Below are 23,702 nucleotides of genomic sequence, written 5' to 3'. Positions count from 1 at the left end.
TATATAAGAAGACTTTTTAAAGATTCAGATCCTTACGTGAACCCAGGCCCGGGCTAGAGGGGCACAAAAATTCGAATTTTTTTCGAAAAATCTCGTTTTTTTTTTTTTTTTAGTTTTCTTATTTCTGGTGTATAATACGGACAAGAGAGTGATACCGTTGGAAAATATGATCTATCCTGAGAAAAACGAGGTATAAACCACGATCCTACGATAAATAGTAAGGAAGCAGTAGATGTTCGAGTGAAAGTCTAAAATTTACCTCAAAAAGTGGAAATCCTAAAACGGTTAAACGCCGGCTTGAAAACAGTGCTTTTTATCGAATAAGAAGGCTGTTCCTAATATTGAATTAAAGGCACGACGTAATTTACGACAGAAATTCTTGCTCCTCTTTGGTAATTCTTCCTTAACTGGATTATATTGAGGGGGGCGAGGACCCCACCCTTAAATATAGGGGGGCCAAAAGTGCCCTGCCCCCCTGGCGCCTATGACCAATTATTTGAATATACTTGAATATCTTAGAATAAAGTTGAAGTTACTAATTTGCTATCTTATTGGCATTGTTTGCAGCCTAAGGTAATAAACTAATTAATATTCTTATATTTCAGTCACCGGCAGATCTTATGAAGCTAATTTTATTCACTCTTAAAAAAAAATCAACAATATAAAGGCGTATTTACGATTTTGTTTCGGGAGGAGCTTTGCTAACTTTATTCCCGGAAATGTGAAAAATCTGCAAACTAAAATTTCGGGGGGCTTAAGCCCGGAAGCCCCCCTTAAATACACCACTGAATATAAAAGTATAGTTATTTGATAGTAGAGTGCTAATTTCTTATATGCAAGTTCGTATATGACAGTTATGCACCGAGGGGGAAGCCCAAGGAAATTAATACATGAAAAAATATTTCCACAAGTAAAAATAACATAAATTCTTTACTGAGTTCAACAGAGGGGCGCACAAACTTACAAGGATAATCATGTTCATGAGCATTCTGAGAATTCACCAGTGTTATTATCGAACTATTTTACATATTAGCAATATTATTTCACCATAATATCTTCGCGCTTACTGTAGTTCTTTTAGCCCATGGAACATATTCGTACTTTGTTTATATTAGTCCATGTGAACATGTACAGATTGACTGAAATGTTTTGAACACAAGAGGTGCTTATTTTAAACCAATAAATAGACAGATATGGTCTAACAGTAATGATAACAAACTAGTTACATTGGCTTATTACTGAATAAAATAAAATAAAATTTCTACTTTTATGTTCCACGAATATGCCCTATAGGGAAAGAAAGACGGCTGATTAATGAAAGTGAATGATTAGAAAAGAATCGGTGGAATGGTCATGTGGGACGAAAAGTCAGAATCGCAGGAAAACCCACAGACATGATGGGTGTTCATCACAAACTCATATGGCCTGAGTTCGAATCAGAGACCCCTCACATTAGATGTGAGCGCTGTCCCTTGATAATGAATGTTTGTGATATGTCATGACAAGTAATGAACACAATACTCTGTTCCAAGGAGTGAAACAATTGAAGGGGTGGATTCCAAAAGAGCCTAAGTCAATTTTTGTCAATTTTGAAATATTGGTTCTATTAAGTTCTATTTCAGCATTTCCGTATATTGAACAGGGTTTCATGCCAAAACTCCGTAAGTCAAATTAATTGTAGCCAAAAGGAAACAACGTTGTTTTCCAAAATGTCCTTAGTCAGCGGTATTCTCTGAAGTTATTTGCTGACTCATGCCTAAAAACACTTATAAAACTCTTGCTATAGATGATTATTTCACAGTTATTTTACGAAAATTAGGCAATTTCAAGTTTGTTTTATGTAGATTAATTTTCTTTTACAGAAATTGAATGATGGAAACACACAAAATATTCGTCTCCTGAAAAACTTACTTTTTTGACAGGCTCTTTTGGAATTGAGCACTTCAATTATAAGAGAAATCAACCTACCGGACGAAACTTAACAAAAGGTAGAACTCTTCAAACGTTTGCTTTCATGATTTTTTTTTTTAAATTGTAGACTCGGAACACAAAACGCCATTCTTTCAGGATATAATCTTTTGCAAATGTACCACAATATACCGAACATCAATCATCTCAGAGCTGAGGGCGGCTTGTTGCCACTCCAAAAATGTAGGAGAGCCCAATCCAACCATATTATAGTTCATCACCATATTATAGTTTATTTGCAAGCCTACAGTGAAAATTTTACGGGGCCAGCATGCCGTGCTCCCCTTGGATGCCTGGCTGAAGATGAGAAAGAATATAAATAAACTTATGTTTATATACTTCGTACAATATTTCGTGTGAGGTTATTGAAAAGAAAAGGTTGAAGTTTCAAAGTAACAACATATATAATATATACAGGGCCGGATTTAGGGGGGGTGCAAAGGTGTACGTGCACCCCCTTTGGTGTAAATATACAGTACCTAAAGTGAGAAGCTAGCAGTGAGTTTTGCAAAATCAATAGTTTTAGTCAACCTTTCTGAAAGTTGAACGAAAAGGATTCATCGAGAGCAGATAGTTAGCATTTCCAGGGCAATTTCTCATTCACACCACAGATGCCTAAAGGTATTTAAAAACTTCAAATTTAATTCAAATGTACTGGCAGTTATTTGGTGCACCCCCTCTCAGAAAATTCTGGATCTAGCCCTGAATACATAATGAATTTCTGTCAATATTCCTCTTGTTCAGGCTCGAAAAATGCTGGACGCCAGGTAGTCAAGGCGATTGGAAATAGGAGTCTGGCTAGTACTAAATAAGTTGAATCCAAAATGAAATTATGTAGGCCCATGTATGAAATTGTATTATTATAGTGCCTAGGTTTGAGAACCGGTGCGGCATCTAGGACACAAGAAAAATTTTCGAGCACTTATCTTGTTTATTATAATGCTCTTTCGGCAACGTAACTATTTTCTGCCTCTATTCGCTACGGGTTCAATTTTCGGAGAGGCACTCAACAATTTCAATGTTGACCCAGCATCGTGAGGATAATTGGGGAGTTATCTTAAATAAGAGGTAGCGGACTCCAGTCTAGAATGCCGGCATTAGGGACTCCGGGTGTCGATGCGTTTACTACACATCCCCACTTTGAACGTAAACCCGCTGGTAGGGACCAAAGGACTGTCGTGCCAAGAGTTTAGTTTGTTTTAATTATCATAAGTAGTAGAAAATGGATCGATCTGGCTCACCTTCGGACAACATAGAACAACTCAGGAGCCCCTGAGAAATTGAACACCTTACACCGTGAACCCACGGTCTTTTACGACCTCCATTTTAGGGGTGAATTTATTCTCTTTTATGAGCACTTTTTAGGGGGTGTACTCGTTCTCTTTTATGAGCACTTTTTCAACCGCTATTTTAACATAGCAGATAACACATAAGCTTACGAACACATAGAAGAGCAGATAACACATAGCACTATTTTAACATAGCAGATAACATATAAGATTACGAACAGATAGCAGAACATAAGAATACCTAACATAACAAGGGTGTATTCATTCCCTTTTATGAGCATATTTTTCAACCCTTATTTTAACATAGCAGAAATTACACTGAGACTATGAACACAGCAGAACAGATAATACATAGCACAGCTAATAAAAAAGCATGGCTTATTTTCCAACCCCTTTTTTAACATAGCAGAAATTACACTGAGACTATGAACACACAGCATTTTAGGGGTGTACTCGTTCTCTTTTATGAGCATATTTTCCAACCCCTATTTTAACATAGCATAAGACTACGAACACATACCAGAGGTGTATTCGTTTTCAACCCTTTAGCATAAGACTATGTAACATAGCAGTTACGAACACATAGCAGAGCAAATAATAAACACAACAACCTCCATTTTAGGGGTGTATTCATTCCCTTTTATGAGCATATTTTCCAACCCCTATTATAACATAGCACAGATTACATAACAGATCTAATACAAGAGTATGGCTTATTTTCCAACCCTTATTTTACCATAACAGAGACTACGAAACATAGCGGACATAGCACAGGGGGTGTATTCATTTTCTCCACCCCTAATTGAACATAGCAGAAATTACACTGAAACTACGAACACACAGCAGACCAGAGAATACATAAGATTCATTCCCTTTTATGAGTACATTTTAAGGGGTGTACTCGTTCTCTTTTATGATTACTTTTCCAACCCCTATTTTACCATAGCAGAAATTACATAAGATTTTTTTCAACCCCTATTTTAAGACAATGAATACCTATGTAACATAGCGATTCGATACGCTCTTTGCACCGATTTGGATGAAACTCGCCATATGGGGGTTTTCGACCATGCTGAGTACGAATATCATAGTTATTTTTACCTGAGTCCTATAGTTTGTGGCATACGCCCTTTCTATGACAATTTTAACCGATTTGGATGAAGCTTGGCATATAAGGGTTTTCGGACATGCTGACTACGAATATCGTACCTATTTTTACCTGAGTCCTATAGTTTATGTGGCATACGCCCTTTCTATGACAATTTTAACCGATTTGGGTGAAACTCGGTATATGGGGGTTTTCGGATATGCTGATTACAAATATCATACTTATTTTTATCTGGGTCGTATAGTTTATGTGGGATACGCCCTTTCTATGACAATTTTAACCGATTTGGATGAAACTCGGTATATGAGGGTTTTCGGACATGCTGATTACGAATATCATATTTCTTTCTACCTGGGTCTTATAGTTTATGTGGGATACGCCCTTTGTATGACACTTAAAACCCAATCATTCGTAAACGAAGCAACATATGGAGATGGTGTTTCCACATTTAGTAATTGGTCATCAACCACTGCAAGTTCCAAAAATAATGACCATCGAGGTCAAAGGTCAAAATACTTAAAACCAAATAACTCAAAAACGAAGCAAAGTATTGAGGTGCTGTTTCCAAATCTAGTAATAGATCATCAACTAGTACTGACCATCGAGGTTAAAGGTCAAAATACTTAAAACCTAATAACTCGAAAACGGAGCTAAGTATTGAGATGCCCTTTCCACATTTAGTAATAGTTCACCAACTACTACAGTTCCAAAATAATGACCATCCAGGTCGAATGTCAAAATACTTAAAACCTAATAACTCAAAAACGGAACCACATATTGAGATGTTGTTTCCATATTTAGTAATTGGTTAGCAACTACTACAAGTTCCAAAATAATGACCATCGGGGTCAAAGGTCAAAATACTTAAAACCTAATAACTGGAAAACGGAATCACATATTGAGATGTTGTTTCCATATTTAGTAATTGGTTAGCAACTACTACAAGTTCCAAAAATAACGACCATCGAGGTCAAAGGTCAAAATACTTAAAACCTAATAACTCGAAAACGGAGCCACATATTGAGATGGTGTTTTCAAATTTAGTAATTGGTCATCAACTACTACAAGTTCCAAAATAATAACCTTCCAGGTCAAAGGTCAAATATTTAAACGCAAATAACTCTTAAACAGAGCAACGTATTGAGGTGCTGTTTCCAAATCTAGTAATACATCATCAACTATTACATGTTCCAAAAGTACTGACTATTGAGGTCAATGGTCAAATATTTAAACCCGAATAACTCTTAAACGGAGCTACGTATTGAGGTACTGTTTCCAAATTTAGTAAATTTGTGTGATCTATTCAATTTTGTATCAAGCAGAAAAAAGTGAAGGAATAAATTTGAGTGGCTTATTTACTTTTGTATTAATGATAAAGAAATCAAAGAAACACAATTTTAACTAGTGCAGACTTTCTGTAACGCATAAAATAAATTTGGATGGACTAACAAGAAAGAAAGCAAAGATATGCCATATTAACTAGCTGAGAATTATATGTAATCTTGTATTATTTAAACAAAACGAAGGGCTAAATTTGAGAAAGCGAACATGGATCATTTTACTCAAATTTGGATGGAGTATTTATCTTTGTATGAACCAGAAAAAAATGAAGAAGGTTCAATATTTCTGTACAATTTTGTACTACAATAAACGAAGGAATACCAGTAAAACGAAGCGAAGATTAGGTGAATTATTTTCTTTTGTGCCAACTGGAAAAGAGAAGAAGAGCCACTTCAACTATCTCATTATGTACTGTTTAAACAAACGAAAAAATGGCAATTTTAACAAGCTCAGAATTTATGTAACTTTTGAACTACTGATATGTTCAATTTTTGTATCAATCAGAAAAAACCGAAGAAGGATCATTTTAACAAGTTCATAATTTCGATGTTCTACTTTTTATACCAACGAGAATAAAATGAACTAGCTGAATATTCGAAAGAACAAATTTAAGTGACCTATTCAATTTTGTACCAATGAGAAATGCCATTTTAACGCTCAGAATTTTACTACTCAAATAAACAATGGAGTATTTAGTTTTATATTACCGAGAAAAACAAAGAAATTGTATCATTTTGGAGTATTCAAATAAACAAAGGACTTATAATTTGTGTCAACTCTAAAAAGAGTCATTCTGTATTATTTCAACAAACAAAAGGAAAAAGCAAAAAAGGACCATTTTAAACTAGTCTAATAAACGAAGGCATAAACATGAGTGAGACCAGAGAAAAAAACGAAGAGGACCCATTTTAACTAACTGAGAATTTCTGTACCTTTTTGTACTATTTAAACAAACGATGGAATAAATTTGAGTGGCCAGAAAAAGCGAAGAAGGTACCTTTGTACTAGCCCAATGAACGAAAGAACAAATTTGGGTGTTCTATTGTTTTATACCAAACAAAGAAGAAACATTTTAACTAGCTCAAACAATTTTAACTAGCGCAGAATTTCTGTAACGCAAAAATTAATTTGGATGGAGTAACAAGAAAGAAAGCAAAGATATGTCATATTAAATATTTAAATAAACGAGGGGATAAATTTAAGTGATCTATTCCATTTTGTACCAAGGAGAAATGCCATTTTTATCTAGCTTAGAATTTCTAGTGCATGTTGTATTATTTAAACAAAACGAAGGGCTAAATTTGAGAAAGCGAACATGAACCATTTTACTCAAATTTGGATGGAGTATTTAGCTTTGTATGAACCAGAAAAAAAGTGAAGAAGGACCATTTTAACTAGTTCAGTATTTCTGTACAAGTTTGTACTACCCAAATAAACGAAATTTTATTTTTGTACCAATCAGAAGAAAATCAAAGAATGGTCATTTTAAATAGCCAAGCAGAAAAAAGGAAAGAATTAACACTTTGTAGTAATCAAGTAAACGAAGGTATAAATTTGTACTGACCAGAAACGGAGAAGACATTTTAAAAAATAATAAATTTATTGAGGTGTCCTATTTCTTTTTTTTACCAACGAGAACCATTTTTAACTGGCTTAGAATTTTATACCTTTTTGAAAAATTTGTATCAAATCAAGAAAAGCAAGGAAATACCATTTTAAATAGCTCAGCATGTTATAGCTTTTTGTGTTTTTGGTCTACCCAATTTCTTGACCATGTTGTACTATTTAAACAAACAAAGGAATAAATTTGTGTGACCTATTCACTTTTATAGCAAGCAGAAAAAGCCCCTTTTAGTTTTATACCAACCACGAAGGTCCATTATAACAAGCTCGGTATTTTTATACCATTTTGTATTACTCTAATAAATTTGGGTGGTCTATTTCATTTTTGTAACAATCAGAAGAAAAGATTAGAATTTTATACCTTTGTGGCGTTACATTTTGTACATTTTTGTGTCATCCAGAGAACAATTTAAATTGACTCTCCCGTCACTAAGAAAGGCTCATAAAATATTTGAACGTGAGATTTAACAAACCAGAGTTGCGTAATAATTCAATTATAACTTAATTGTGTAGAACAGACTACATAGCAATTAGCGTTCTAAAGAAAACTGATGAATGACGACAAATCATAACAGCATACTTGGCCATTTTGAATCACAACAGAAGAAGAGATTATATCAAAGTAAGAGAAGTTTTCAAACTTCCATGTTCCATACCATCTATAAAAAGTGCTGGAGATATTTAAACAAGGTTACGAATGCGTTACCTAACATTTGTATTGCCTGTTGCTCAACGATTCAAATATTTTTTAAAATTTTCTTTCCTCGTCTAAGTCCAAAAAGACAAATATATATTTTTGCATTTATGCATTTTATTATAATGGAATATAAGTTTATGGAGTATATTTGGAAAATAATAGAACATACATCATGATTTTGTATTGCCTTGAAAGATATTATTAAACATGGAGAATGCATAGAATGCTTTTATTGTAGGTATATAAATAGATGTATCACACTTGATTTGTTTTTGCTGAAGATCAGAAAAATGACTAGCATGGAAACTGTTTATGTTTTACCTAGAGAAAAAGAAATTCAGCGTGAAAACGAAAAACATATACTGTTAATTCACCCGTCAGACCCCGATTTGCCAGATGAATTACGTGATAAAGTGAGAATCATATATCCAACACAGGAAATAGAAGAAGTGTATTATTTTAGACGGTATAATAGATATAGTGATGAAATATCCCAGAAAGTGATGATGACAGTATTTCAAATATTACCTGTTTTGAAGTGGAAGCTAATGAGTGCGGGTGTACTAGTGAAAGTATTAGTAATACATGTGTTATACAATTATTTAATGAGTATACACCAAATTCAGTATTATTATGTGAAGCATGTTCTAAACATAATGAAAATGAAAAAGATCACAACTGTTTGCTGCAGTATGATTACGAATTATTACAAAAGGTGTGGACCATCTTAATTAAACGTGAAATGAGAGAGAAAATCTATAAACTTTATTTAAAGAAGCATTTTAAAGGTTGTAATATTAAGAACACTTATACTGTGGAGAAAAAATTAATCTGGTATATGAATACATTACAGAGTGTGATTATTATATCAAAGAAATAGTAGAAATGTTTTAGAGAAAGATAAACAATTATTTAATTCTGTAAATGAACACTGAGACACTGTAGCATATGCATTTGATTGTGTAAGAATAGAAGAACATATTAGAGTTAAAATTACAAGGGGTTACAGAGAATTGAACTGTTAAATATATTATTTTATAAATGGATCAATTTGTAGTATTGTAATATTAAGAATTTAATAGATTACAAACATTGGACTCTGGCAACTGAATTGTCAGGGAGAGTCAATTTAAATTGTTCTCTGGATGACACAAAAATATACAAAATGTAACACCACAAAGGTATAAAATTCTAATCTTTTCTTCTGATTGTTACAAAAATGAAATAGACCACCCAAATTTATTAGAGTAATACAAAATAGTATAAAAATACCGAGCTTGTTATAATGGACCTTCGTGGTTGGTATAAAACTAAAAGGGGCTTTTTCTTCTTGCTATAAAAGTGAATAGGTCACACAAATTTATTCCTTTGTTTGTTTAAATAGTACATGGTCAAGAAATTGGGTAGACCAAAAACACAAAAAGCTATAACATGCTGAGCTATTTAAAATGGTATTTCCTTGCTTTTCTTGATTTGATACAAATTTTTCAAAAAGGTATAAAATTCTAAGCCAGTTAAAAATGGTTCTCGTTGGTAAAAAAAAAAGAAATAGGACACCTCAATAAATTTATTATTTTTTAAAATGTCTTCTCCGTTTCTGGTCAGTACAAATTTATACCTTCGTTTACTTGATTACTACAAAGTGTTAATTCTTTCCTTTTTTCTGCTTGGCTATTTAAAATGACCATTCTTTGATTTTCTTCTGATTGGTACAAAAATAAAATTTCGTTTATTTGGGTAGTACAAACTTGTACAGAAATACTGAACTAGTTAAAATGGTCCTTCTTCACTTTTTTCTGGTTCAGTTAAAATGGCATTTCTCATTGGTACAAAATTGAATAGGTCACTTAAATTTGTTCTTTCGAATATTCAGCTAGTTCATTTTTTTCTCGTTGGTATAAAAAGTAGAACATCGAAATTATGAACTTGTTAAAATGATCCTTCTTCGGTTTTTTCTGATTGATACAAAAATTGAACATATCAGTAGTTCAAAAGTTACATAAATTCTGAGCTAGTTAAAATTGCCATTTTTTCGTTTGTTTAAACAGTACATAATGAGATAGTTGAAGTGGCTCTTCTTCTCTTTTCCAGTTGGCACAAAAGAAAATAATTCACCTAATCTTCGCTTCTTTTTACTGGTATTCCTTCGTTTATTGTAGTAGTACAAAATTGTACAGAAATATTGAACCTTCTTCATTTTTTTCTGGTTCATACAAAGATAAATACTCCATCCAAATTTGAGTAAAATGATCCATGTTCGCTTTCTCAAATTTAGCCCTTCGTTTTGTTTAAATAATACAAGATGACATATAATTCTCAGCTAGTTAATATGGCATATCTTTGCTTTCTTTCTTGTTAGTCCATCCAAATTTATTTTATGCGTTACAGAAAGTCTGCGCTAGTTAAAATTGTGTTTCTTTGATTTCTTTATCATTAATACAAAAGTAAATAAGCTACTCAAATTTATTCCTTCACTTTTTTCTGCTTGATACAAAATTGAATAGATCACACAAATTTACTAAATTTGGAAACAGTACCTCAATACGTAGCTCCGTTTAAGAGTTATTCGGGTTTAAATATTTGACCACTGACCTCGATAGTCAGTACTTTTGTAACATGTAATAGTTGATGACGTATTACTAGATTTGGAAACAGCACCTCAATACGTTGCTCTGTTTAAGAGTTATTTGCGTTTAACCCTTTCGGGATCCTATGGTACAATTTGTACCATATGCACTTTTCATGGTACATTGCGTTATTTCTTTTCTATTTGAGCTTTTTCGTCCGGTTTTTTTTGTTTTCCAAGTCTAGAGTCCTTGTAGAAGACATTACATATGGTTTCAGACCGTCCTGCGTCCAGACATAGGTGGTGATGACGTCCTAAGTCAAAAATTTCTCTTCTCATTTTTTAAGCCTTTGTTCAATATTTTTTGGCGGGCTTATTTTTCTACGTAGAAGATTGAAATTTTGCACAAACATTCAGTCCACCGAGTAGTATTTACCAGATTTTTTGTTCCGATGTCAGTGCTAAAACAGGGGGGAAATAGAGGGGAAAATGGGTAAAAATAGGGATTTTTTTACCCCCAAAATCCCGTTTCTCGTCATTTTCCCGCCTCGCTTACATGATAGCACCACGCCAGTCATACCGTCTGAAAGGCCGTTCCATTCTGAAGAGAACGACGGTCGAATTATTATTCTAGGGTAATTAGGGATGTCTCAGTGAATTTTTATCCAAATATACTTCTGTATAGGGTGAAAGTGGGGCATGGTAGGGAAATTTTTTCTGGCGCGCCTATTTTTTCACGTAGAAGATTGAAATTTTGCACAAACATTCAGTCCACCGAGTAGTATTTACCAAAAGTTTTTTTCCGATTTCTGCGTAAAAACAGGGGGGTCCAGAGGGGCAAAATTTAAAAACGGGAAATTTTGCCCCCCCAAATCCCTTTTTTCAGGAATTTCCCGCCTTAGATACATGATGGAGATATATGAATGGTACCGCCTGAAAGGCAGCTCTATTCTGAAGAGAATAATGGGCGAAACATGACCCTAGGGTAATTAGGGATGTCTCAGGAATTTTTTTCCCTGAGATCATAGTGTTTTATGGTACTTTGGGGCACTGTGGGAATTTTTGATAAAAATTCTCCCGCCCTTACTATTCAAGATAGAAACTTGAAATTTGGCACACACATTCAGTATACTAAGTGCTATTTATCAGATTTTTTTAGATGGCTACGATCACACAGGGGGGGTCTAGGGGGGGCCAAAGTTCGAGAAAAAATTTTTCCCTCCGAAATTTTCACTTTGACATTTTTTCCCCGCTTCTGGTATATGGTATGAGCACGCAAGTGGTACCATTTGAAAGCCAGCTCTATTCTGAAGAGAATGAGGTATGACCATGATCCTAGGATAAATAGTGACGATACAGTAGCTGCTTGACTGAAAGTCTAAAAAATAGCCCAAAAGGCCAGGATCCGGAAAGGGTTAAATATTTGAATTTTGACCTGGAAGGTTATTATTTTGGAACTTGTAGTAGTTGATGACCAATTACTAAATTTGAAAACACCATCTCAATATGTGGCTCCGTTTTTGAGTTATTAGGTTATAAGTATTTTGACCTTTGACCTCGATGGTCATTATTTTTGGAACTTGTAGTAGTTGCTAACCAATTACTAAATATGGAAACAACATCTCAATATGTGATTCCGTTTTCCAGTTATAAGGTTTTAAGTATTTTGACCTTTGACCCCGATGATCATTATTTTGGAACTTGTAGTAGTTGGTGAACTATTACTAAATGTGGAAAGGGCATCTCAATACTTAGCTCCGTTTTCGAGTTATTAGGTTTTAAGTATTTTGACCTTTAACCTCGATGGTCAGTACTAGTTGATGACCTATTACTAGATTTGGAAACAGCACCTCAATACTTTGCTTCGTTTTTGAGTTATTTGGTTTTAAGTATTTTGACCTTTGACCTCGATGGTCATTATTTTTGGAACTTGAAGTGGTTGATGACCAATTACTAAATGTGGAAACACCATCTCCATATGTTGCTTCGTTTACGAGTGATTGGGTTTTAAGTGTCATACAAAGGGCGTATCCCACATAAACTATAAGACCCAGGTAGAAAGAAATGTGATATTCGTAATCAGCATGTCCGAAAACCCTCATATACCGAGTTTCATCCAAATCGGTTAAAATTGTCATAGAAAGGGCGTATCCCACATAAACTATACGACCCAGGTAAAATAGGTATGATATTCGTAATCAGCATGTCCGTAAACCCCTATATGCCGAGTTTCATCCAAATCGGTTAAAATTGTCATACAAAGTGCGTATCCCACATAAACTATAAGACCCAGATAAAAATAAGTATGATATTTGTAATCAGCATGTCCGAAAACCCCCATATACCGAGTTTCACCCAAATCGGTTAAAATTGTCATAGAAAGGGCGTATGCCACATAAACTATAGGACTCAGGTAAAAATAGGTACGATATTCGTAGTCAGCATGTCCAAAAACCCTTATATGCCGAGTTTCATCCAAATCGGTTAAAATTGACATAGAAAGGGCGTATGCCACATAAACTGTAGGACTCAGGTAAAAATAAGTATGATATTCGTACTCAGCATGGTCGAAAACCCCCATATGGCGAGTTTCATCCAAATCGGTGCAAAGAGCGTATCGAATCGCTATGTTACATAGGTATTCATTGTCTTAAAATAGGGGTTGAAAAAAATCTTATGTAATTTCTGCTATGGTAAAATAGGGGTTGAAAAAGTAATCATAAAAGAGAATGAGTACACCCCTTAAAATGTACTCATAAAAGGGAATGAATCTTATGTATTCTCTGGTCTGCTGTGTGTTCGTAGTCTCAGTGTAATTTCTACTATGTTCAATTAGGGGTGGAGAAAATGAATACACCCCTGTGCTATGTCCGCTATGTTTCGTAGTCTCTGTTATGGTAAAATAAGGGTTGGAAAATAAGCCATACTCTTGTATTAGATCTGTTATGTAATCTGTGCTATGTTATAATAGGGGTTGGAAAATATGCTCATAAAAGGGAATGAATACACCCCTAAAATGGAGGTTGTTGTGTTTATTATCTGCTCTGCTATGTGTTCGTAACTGCTATGTTACATAGTCTTATGCTAAAGGGTTGAAAACGAATACACCTCTGCTATGTGTTCGTAGTCTTACGCTATGTTAAAATAGGGGTTGGAAAATATGCTCATAAAAGAGAACGAGTACACCCCTAAAATGCTGTGTGTTCATAGTCTCAGTGTAATTTCTGCTATGTTAAAATAGGGGTTGGAAAATATGCTCATAAAAGAGAATGAATACACCCTTGTTATGTTAGGTAGTCTTATGTTCTGCTATGTGTTCGTAATCTTATATGTTATCTGCTATGTTAAAATAGTGCTATGTGTTATCTGCTCTTCTATGTGTTCGTAATCTTATGTGTTAGCTGCTATGTTAAAATAGGGGTTGAAAAAGTGCTCATAAAAGAGAACGAGTACATCCTTGTTATGTTACGTACTCTTATGTGTTATCTGCTCTGCTGTGTGTTACGTAGTCTTATGTGTTATCTGCTCTTCTATGTGTTCGTAATTAAAATAGGGGTTGGAAAATATGCTCATAAAAGGGAACGAGTACACCCCTTAAAAAGTGTTCATAAAAGAGAACGAATACACCCCCTAAGAAGTGCTCATAAAAGGGAACAAATTCACCCCTAAAATGGAGGTCGTAAAAGACCGTGGGTTCACGGTGTAAGGTGCTCAATTTCCCAGGGGCTCCTGAGTTGTTGTATGTTGTCCGAAGGTGAGCCAGATCGATCCATTTTCTACTACTATCATAAATGCCTTCTATATTATTAAATTTTATCCAATATTTTCTTTTCAACCAGTTTGCGAAAACTCAGAGCTAGCTACTTGTTTTCTTTTTAATTCATGTCTATAGTTAGTACAACTAATCACTAAGGAAAAACAACCTTTTCAATAAAATTCGCCTCGCGTCTCTCGTAGCTTTAAGTTTAGTTATTTTTAGCTTTTTTTTTTAAGTTGAAGGGCGGTTTAACATTTTCCCCTCGCTTTCCCTATTTTTTTTCTAGTTTTACCTATGTTTCTTTGGACGGACATAGCGCCTATACACAAGTGCTTAGTGTGTTCGTTTACAAAAGCGGGCCATTTTCCTGCCACTACAGAAAGTAAGAGTGTCCTGTATCAGAGAAATAATAATTGACGTATGTAAGTGAATATACCTGTGATGAAGTCATAATTACTCAGTTTTTGCATCATACTAGTTTCCTCATCCTCATTAATCTCTTCACCTCTGCTTCCTGAATTCCAGTTCTAGTATTCTTTCTTGATGGGGGACTGAAGTCTCATGTAGGCTTATTAATATAACACCAGCAATAAAGAAAATAGGGTTTAATTTGCACTAATTTTAAAAAATTACGTTAATTAAATAATAATAATAATAATAATAATAAAAATACGGAGCGAGCTCAGGCTACTTGTTAGGATTCTTGTTTCGCAGTTGGATAATACCGGGTTCGAATTCGGAGACCAGCCATCCTGACTGAGGATTTTCCAGGGTTGTTCCTCAGTTATACTGGGCAAATGCTAGGTTAGTACCTTGATCTAAGGCTCTGGAGACCTTCCTTCCATTCCTTTTCCAATGTTTTTATCTGTTGATTACTACAGTGTAAAGTGGCCACTGAGGATGTATCTGGTAGCTTATAGTAAAAAAAAAAGAATAAGAAATAAAAAAAATAACGACGTAATATATCTTCACGAAACGTGTGGGTTAATTTAAGTACAGCCTTACAGCCCCAATAGATAGCTAAAGTTTTAATATCAATTTCCTGACTTTTAAATACTATTTTCATATTGTCTCAGCTTTCAATTTTCTCATATATGTTCCCACCGAGAATTGAACCTGAGATCACATGAACAAATGCGAATATGTAAAACATTTTTGAACACTTTAATATACAAAACACAAAACGCTTCAATGATACGATGCATGGATATGTTTTGGTTACGTCCTGCAATGTATGATTTAAGAAACCTGGGGGGTGAAGAAAAAATAACAGAAATCTCTTATATTTACTCCTTCAACAAACTCCCGACCTCAGAAGGGCAAGCCATAAGTTAGGTAATAAAGTCATACAACGAACGCAACCATATCACTCTCCTGAAATTCTCTTGTGTATGTTTAAAAATCTACTGTTGTTCCACGCCAAACAGTCTATACTTTTGTCGTATATACCAGAGATGGAGTGGGTCAGTGGGTCAAGTTTTCTGAGTGGGTCAGTGGGTCGTGGGTCAACAGAATGTGACCCACTGTGACCCACCACCCACCGTGACCCACTGCGACCCACCACCCACCATGACCCACTGTGACCCACTGCGACCCACCACCCACCATGACCCACTGCGACCCACCACCCACCATGACCCACTGCGACCCACCACCCACCATGACCCACTGCGACCCACCGACTCAGTATGATCTACTGACCCTCTCTGCTCACTGCATTGTAGACAGTATCTTCTGAAGACTGGTAAATTTGTCTTCGTTTTACTTTCAAGACCTTCATTTCCCTTCCTTTTCCACTTGTTTCTGTCTACTTACCTGAGGTGAGTATATCTAACCAAGTGAAAAAAGAACTTCAGGCACTTTTGGATATTGATATTTTTAATTGTAATAATAGCAATAGGATTTACACTACAACTTGGCTTTCGAGACCTGTGAGTTTTTAGAGGAGCTAACTACTGGAAAAAATACATTTTTGAATCACTGTAATATATAAAAAATTGAATGTAACTGTGTGTGCCTGATCATCACGGTCAAATTGCAAAGTCAAATGAAATTACTTTCGGTATATAGTTCGGCCTTAATCCAAATTGTGATGTTATATTGCTTTTATTATAATGCATAATATCCTAAGGAGGTAGTGAGGATCCAAATTTTTGCGAAAAAAAATGAGTACCTCGCAAGCCGTTAAACTTACGGAACTGAAATTCAGTGTATTAACTCTTTATTGAAAATAAACAGAATGTGTCCTAGCATTTTTTTAAGTTCTCCTCTATGTGGGGGAGGGGCTCTTTCTATATATGGAAAATTGGTAGTGAGTTGGTTTGTAAAAATTAGGGATGGGCACGAGCGAGTTCGAGCGAGTTTTCTTTGAAACTCGACTCGAATTTGGTTCTAGTTTCGAGTCGAGTCGAGCCAAAACGAGCCTAATCGTGTGTGTAGTTCAAGTACTCTCTTCAAGTATCATACATACACAATACAATTATTATCAATGACACTACTACTACTAGTACTACTTATTGTTATTATTATTATTTTAAGGACCGCCGTGGCTCATTGGTAGAGCGTTCACCTCTGCTGCATGGGGTCCCGGGTTCCATCTCTGCTCCCGCCAAGTGAACCTTGTGGTGGACGAACACCGTGTGCATGGGTTTTTTCGGGGCCCGCCCATTTCCTCCCACTTTCTTCATTTCACCATTTCATTCATTTCTCATCATCCCCATCTCCTTTAGCCTAGCCGACATAAGAGTGGGACGTAAAACTCAAAGATTTATTATTATTACAGAGTTTTTGCTTCGCAATCGGAAGGTCCCATGCTCGAATCCAGAGTTCAGTATCCTGACTGTGGTCTTCCAGGGTTTTCCTCAGTTACACCAGGTCAATGTTGAGATGGTACCTTAAAATACAGACCCTGGTCGCCATCCTTCCACTTTATTTCCCAATGTTGTTATTATTGTTGATTTGAGGGCTCCAGTGTAAAATGGCCTCTGAGATTCTATCTGGTAGCTTAGTAATAAATAAATAAATATATCTCTCGTTTACTTAATTCTGCAAAACATGGCTGATGGTGGGCATGAAGTCATACGTTTCCAGGTACATATACAGTTCCTAAGAGACAACCACTTTTACGATACTTTTTCGATACGAGACAGACACAAACTTTGTCTCCTAGACTATTATTGTGGTCTGTATATGAGTAACTTTAAGACACAATTTATGCTACATTCGCGAAGTGTTCTCTCGGTATTCGTGTAAAATTGATTCAAATGCGAAGCTCTCCGCGGCCCAATGCATATTGCACTAATTTTAACGGCCCATATGTAATTTGCATATTTATGGGCCTTCATATATCCGGAATTCAATCATACACTACTATAACGCTCGGGAACAAATATTTGTTACACTAGTTTCTTTAGATGGAACTTGACATGAATGTGGGTAGACCTATATACAACAAAAAATTGGATCAAGTATTGGATCAAAGAATTGTTTTGAATGAATATTAGTCTAGTAGTACTTTACTGAGTAAATAAGCAGAACGATATGGAGGAGAGATTTGAATCGGATAAACACAACAGTGGCTTGTGATTCGCGAAGTGTTCTCTCGGTATTCGTGTAAAATTGATTCAAATGCGAAGCTCTCCGCGGCCTAATGCATATTGCACTAATTTTAACGGCCCATATGTAATTTGCATATTTATGGGCCTTCATATATCCGGAATTCAATCATACACTACTATAACGCTCGGGAACAAATATTTGTTACACTAGTTTCTTTAGATGGAACTTGACATGAATGTGGGTAGACCTATATACAACAAAAAATTGGATCAAGTATTGGATCAAAGAATTGTTTTGAATGAATATTAGTCTAGTAGTACTTTACTGAGTAAATAAGCAGAACGATATGGAGGAGAGATTTGAATCGGATAAGCACAACAGTGGCTTGTGATTAAGGAAGACAAAATGATGTATGTAACACTGCTGTCAGAAATAAGATAAAGTATGAATAATGATAATATATAGTAGATATTCACTATTATTATTATTATTATTATTATTATTATTATTATTATTATTATTATTATTATTATTATTATTATTAATAATAATAATAATAATTTCAGCACGCAAAGTGTCACACACGTAAATATTTCGTGAAAGCAGAGAAATGAACTTGTTTTTCCGATTGCCTTTGTAAATAGCGGTGGGATTCTTTCTGTTATTTGAGGAGTGTCTGCAAATTTTCACTACCATAGCTTTGCTCAAGTAAATGACACACTGCCGCAGAAAAGTAATATTGTTCTCCTATTTTTATTGCCTACTATAAAAAAGGAAAGAGCTTAAAACTATTCAGTAAAGAAAAGTCTGAACCTCTGTAGGGAGGGACCTCTGATTACAGATTCCGTTTGGTGGTAACTTGTTTACTTGCAGAGTTGCAGGGCTGTTGAACAATAAACCACACGTGTTCAGTTGCAGTCCAGTCTAAATCTGTAAGAACGTTTGCCTCCAATGAATAAGATAAATGTAAATGTACGAGAATTTCCGGCCATACAAAATATGAAGAAGCGAAGTCAGCATTTTATTTACCATGATATGTGGGGGGCGCGGTAGCTCAGTAGTAGAGCGTTCACCTCCGGTGCTTGGGGTCCCTGGTTCGATCCCAGCTCGCGCCGTGTGGACTTTGTGGTGGACAAACACTGTGCTCGTGGGTTTTCTCGGAATTCTCATGTTTCCTCCCACTTTCTTCATTCCACCATTTCACTCATCTCTCATCATCACTGTCTCCTTTAGCCTAACCGGCAAAACCGTGGGACATAAAACTTAAAGATTTCATTTCGTTTTTACCATGATATGAGAGGATTTAGTGAACAAAATGATAATTGTCACTTCTAGTATAATTAAATAATTAGGTGGACTGGATTGGTATTAAACCACAAGGGAAACTTTTTGGTATGTGTCATTGTATCGAATTGCATAGGAATGATGAACTTTCTTTTCATACTTACTCGAAAGTCAGAAAATGTGGCATACAATGATGTTTCCACGAGCTGCCCATATTATACAAATAACAACATTGTTATCCGGAATAGGCTTTTTATAATATTGGTAATAATAATAATAATAATAATAATAATAATAATAATAATAATAATAATAATAATAATAATAATAATAATAATAATAATAATATGTAGAAACTAGATGACGATTATTCTTCTCGCAAGAAATTCTAAATATAAGGATTTAAAAATACCATAAGAAAATTATAAAGCTAAAGACAATATAAGAATATTACGAAAGAGTATTATGAAGATAATTTAAAGTTAAGTATGATTTCTTTTGTCACTAGAATTCTTTATAATGATTGATACTAACAGAAAAACAGACTAATAAAGCAATATGTTAATACTGAAAAATTAGTAATTTCTCCATATAGCCTATGATAAGATATTCAGAAAAGTGATCAATTTTGAATTATCCCTTTTATTAATTATTCATAATGGGAGCCATTTCAACGAAGCTATACACAGTCACATATATAAAGACAAGAAGATTTAATGTTGATAATTATGGTTGGAGGAGGTAATTCGAGATATATATGATAAAATATTGGAAAATATGGTAAATTTTACGTATTAATTAATTAATTACGAGTATTCATAACGTGAGAGCTGCTTCAACACGGCTATAGCATAAAGGTGTATACAAGGAGATAAATTGATACCCACATCAATTTATTAAAGAGGGGTTACATGAGACACATCATGTATAGGCCTATATCCATCTTAGAATACCCCGGCAACCCTGTTATTTTTCTGTACTGGAGTTAGCAGTTATCTGAATCACCGCGGTGCTCCGCCCGGGTTTAGGGTTGTCAACGGATCGAGTGGCTCGGCTCACAGCTCATCTACTATCGATCCGAACCGAGAAATGAGCCGAGTCAATACCTCACCTAACCAAGACGGTAAAAACCGATGGCTCACCTGAGCCGAACCGAACCGATTCGGTGGCTCATCCCGAACGAGTCGGCTCAGGCCATCGTCTCAATTGAGCCGAGCCGATGGCTCATCCCAACCGAGTCGGCTCGAGCTGTTTGCTCAGTTGAACCGAGCCGAGCCCGTTGACATCACTACCCGGGTTGGGCTTCTGCTTAGGTTCAGAAATACGACCGTGCAGGTCTCATCCTTGATGGTAAAAACTACAGTATATACATATATTGGTGCTCACGACATTTGAGGCTGTCCTTTTATTTTAAAAAAAATCTATTGTGGTCTCGTTATCGAGACGAGATGAGATGCAAGCAGTGTTCCCTCTCGTGAGCAACACTAAAAGTATTCCACAGTACGGCTTACATTTCTCATGGCTTTCGCTTTCCAGTTTAATCAGGCCATGATTTCAAATCAAGCTAAAACGAGCTAAACGAGCGAGCCAGGTATCAAACTCGACTCGACTCGACTCGAAACTCGATCTCAAAACCAGTAACTCGGCTCGAGAAAACTACCTTTGACACGGCTCGAAATTCGACTCGAGTTTCGAGTCTAGTCAAGTTTCAGCGCGACTTGTGCCCATCTCTAGTAAAAATGATCGAAAACGATCGATGTTATTTAAGAAAAAAAAAATCAGAAACAAAAAATACAGTGCTTGGCTTCATGTATCCATTGCTTTCTGTTATAATAATTGCTGAAGCTTATGTTTATTATATGGAGCGCTTACAGCACAGGGCAATCAACCCATAAAGCTGTGAGGAAAATAGGCATAAAATTTGTACTGTAAACTTAATTACACGGAAACTTTAAGTTTGGATTGTACGCATAATTTTACACTTTTTCCCTTTACGTTGGTCTACTTACTTTGATTTGGAACTTTCAAATTTCATCCTTTTTTCCACTGAAAAGTATTGATAATTCAACAAGGAAATAATTATATTATGATAATTTAATTGAAATTCATCGTAATTTGGCACATGGCAAACAGCAGTGTGGTAATTGAAGGGGAAGAAGGAGGGAAATTCCCATTCACCTCTGAACACTTTCCAGGAACCTCGTTCCCTTTCGCTTTCTAGACGGGGGTGGAAACTTGGTAATGGTATCAAACCTTCATGTGTAATTACAAAAATTAAATTTATAAACAAATCAGTTTATCAGGCTTTAATTGATAATTTATTTACAAGATTCCCTATCGAAGGCGTGGTAGATGAAGTTTCTGTTCTCCATAAGTCGACATTGCCAACTGACATGGTCGATATGGAAAAGATGTCGTATGATGATAGAGAGATGATACTTCTTGCTAAGTATTTCAAAACTGACCAAAAAAATCGTTATCAGACTTAAGTCTAACAAGTAGATTGTCGATAAGAAGTTGCAGAAATCGGGTAGAAGTATTATCAATTTTCACGACAGAGTACGAACAGGGATTTCCCCTTATGAATTTACAGATGACTGATATTAGAAATAGACTAAGTGCTCAAACATTGTCTAACTTGTTGCTCATCAATGTTAATGGCCCACCTCTTGATAAGCTCGAAATAGACGAGCTAGTTATTTCTTGGCTGAAGGATGGACATCATTCCGCTGCGGACAATTTACCACGCAAAAGGTACCAACAGGAAATAAATCCGATTTCAGATTTGTTTTAAGGTGGAAAATTACGAGTTACGGAAAATGTATACTTGTATTACTAATGGCTTATTTGTGTTATTCAACTTTGTACCTAATTTTTAGTAAGTCTCTTCTTTGCTTTAGGTAAACTACTTTGAGTAAATATTTATAATAATTGCAATTATGCATATTTGTAACTTAAATTTAACGTGGTGTTTTAGTGATTACACAAATTACAATTATGAGCATGCTTTATGGAAATGCTCTCACATAGGGTACCCGAGCACCTTTATACACTATGAAAAACTGATTTTTCAAGTTTTTTGTGAGAAAAATACTGTGAACTGAGAAACCATAACCTTTTTCATATTGTACAGGGATATTTTCCTGCGAATAGAAGTTTCTTGTGGAATGCGTTCAGAAATTAACATATTGCAAGAATACTCTCTTAGTACAAGTATATTTTAGGCACACACTAATTTCCCCCCACCTCGAACTGTTTCAATTTCCTCACTGACAAACACTTTACCATTTGATATCGTAAAGGTCAGATCCACCGTTATTGTAACAGAGTGGTGCTTGAGCGATTGACTAGAAATTCAAACTCCGATTAGTAACAATTTCACAGTCTTGTTTTATTACAAGTGTAAACTCTTTAGTCAGTTCAGAAGAGGCCGTGGATCGTGTTCAGAGTTGATGACGATGGATTTTGGTGAGTCAGAGTAGGTCAAAGTGGATGAGAGTGGTTCATGGTGGGTGGTGGGTCACGGTGGATCAGAGTAGGTCACTGTGAGTCGTGGGTCAGAGTGGGTCACCGTGGGTGGTGGGTCAGATTGAGTCACCGTGGGTGGTGGGTCATGGTGGGTCGTGGGTCGGAGTGGGTCATGGTGGGTGTTGGGTCAGTGGGTCGTGGGTCAAGTTTTCATTGACCCACGCCAACTCTGATATATACCTTCGAAGTGAAAGTTTCATTATTACATTTGTTGATGGTTGGACTCTAGGAGTCAGAAACTACTATTAATAAAGAGTTTGTTTTGTCTAGTATTTCTGCAATTAGAAGGGCCTTATCTAAAAGATATTTCATTTGTACATGAGAAAAGAAGAAAGTTTATTTTCTAAGAATAAAATAAATATTTTCAATGTGAAGCTAACATTAGGTTTCGAAGAGGAGCTAAATAGAAGAATTTGTTACCATTTACATCAGTTTTCAGACAGTTCACTATACTCTGAAATGGGAAGAAATCGAACTTGGAAACATTTTACTAAAGAGACTTCGACAGAAAGTGCAACATGTAAATATTGCAAGGTTAAAACAAAATAAAAAAACAAAGGTAGCACAAACGTGTTATGGAAATATTTAAAAGCACAGCATTCTACTATATTAGTGAATCCGATTTTTTTTTTTTTTTTTTTTTGACGAATTTCAGATATTCAATTTTATCATCACAATTTCAGATGTAGGTTTGGATACGAATCAAGATCTGAGATTGGAATTTCGGATCCAGATCCGAGATCCGGACCCAGATCGGAAATCCGAATTTCGGATCCAAATCCGAGATCCGAATTTCGGATCCGAGATCCGGATCTCACTGGTAGATCTACCAGTATCACCTTCATATGAAAAGAAAAGACCCAATTACGAAATTAAAAGAAATATTAACAATATGAATGGCTTACAATTAGTAGCTTACAAAAATTGGAGGCAAATATACTCCATACTTCTATTTTAAATTTGTGAAAGTTATTCTGAACCGC

At 35.3% G+C, this 23,702-nt stretch overlaps 1 protein-coding gene across 4 annotated transcripts in view; it reads left to right on the top strand.

Annotated features, from left to right (window-relative positions):
• The window catches only part of LOC145664722 (sorting nexin-14-like), a 245,233-nt gene that overhangs the window by 114,896 nt on the left and 106,635 nt on the right, over positions 1-23,702 (top strand). The window lies entirely within an intron of this gene.

The sequence above is a fragment of the Thermobia domestica genome, chromosome 11 (assembly GCF_964235325.1).
Source record: "Thermobia domestica chromosome 11, izTheDome1.hap1.1, whole genome shotgun sequence".
Lineage (NCBI taxonomy): Eukaryota > Metazoa > Arthropoda > Insecta > Zygentoma > Lepismatidae > Thermobia > Thermobia domestica.
Note: the sequence above shows the minus strand (reverse complement) of the source record. Positions and strands in the feature narration are given on the sequence as shown.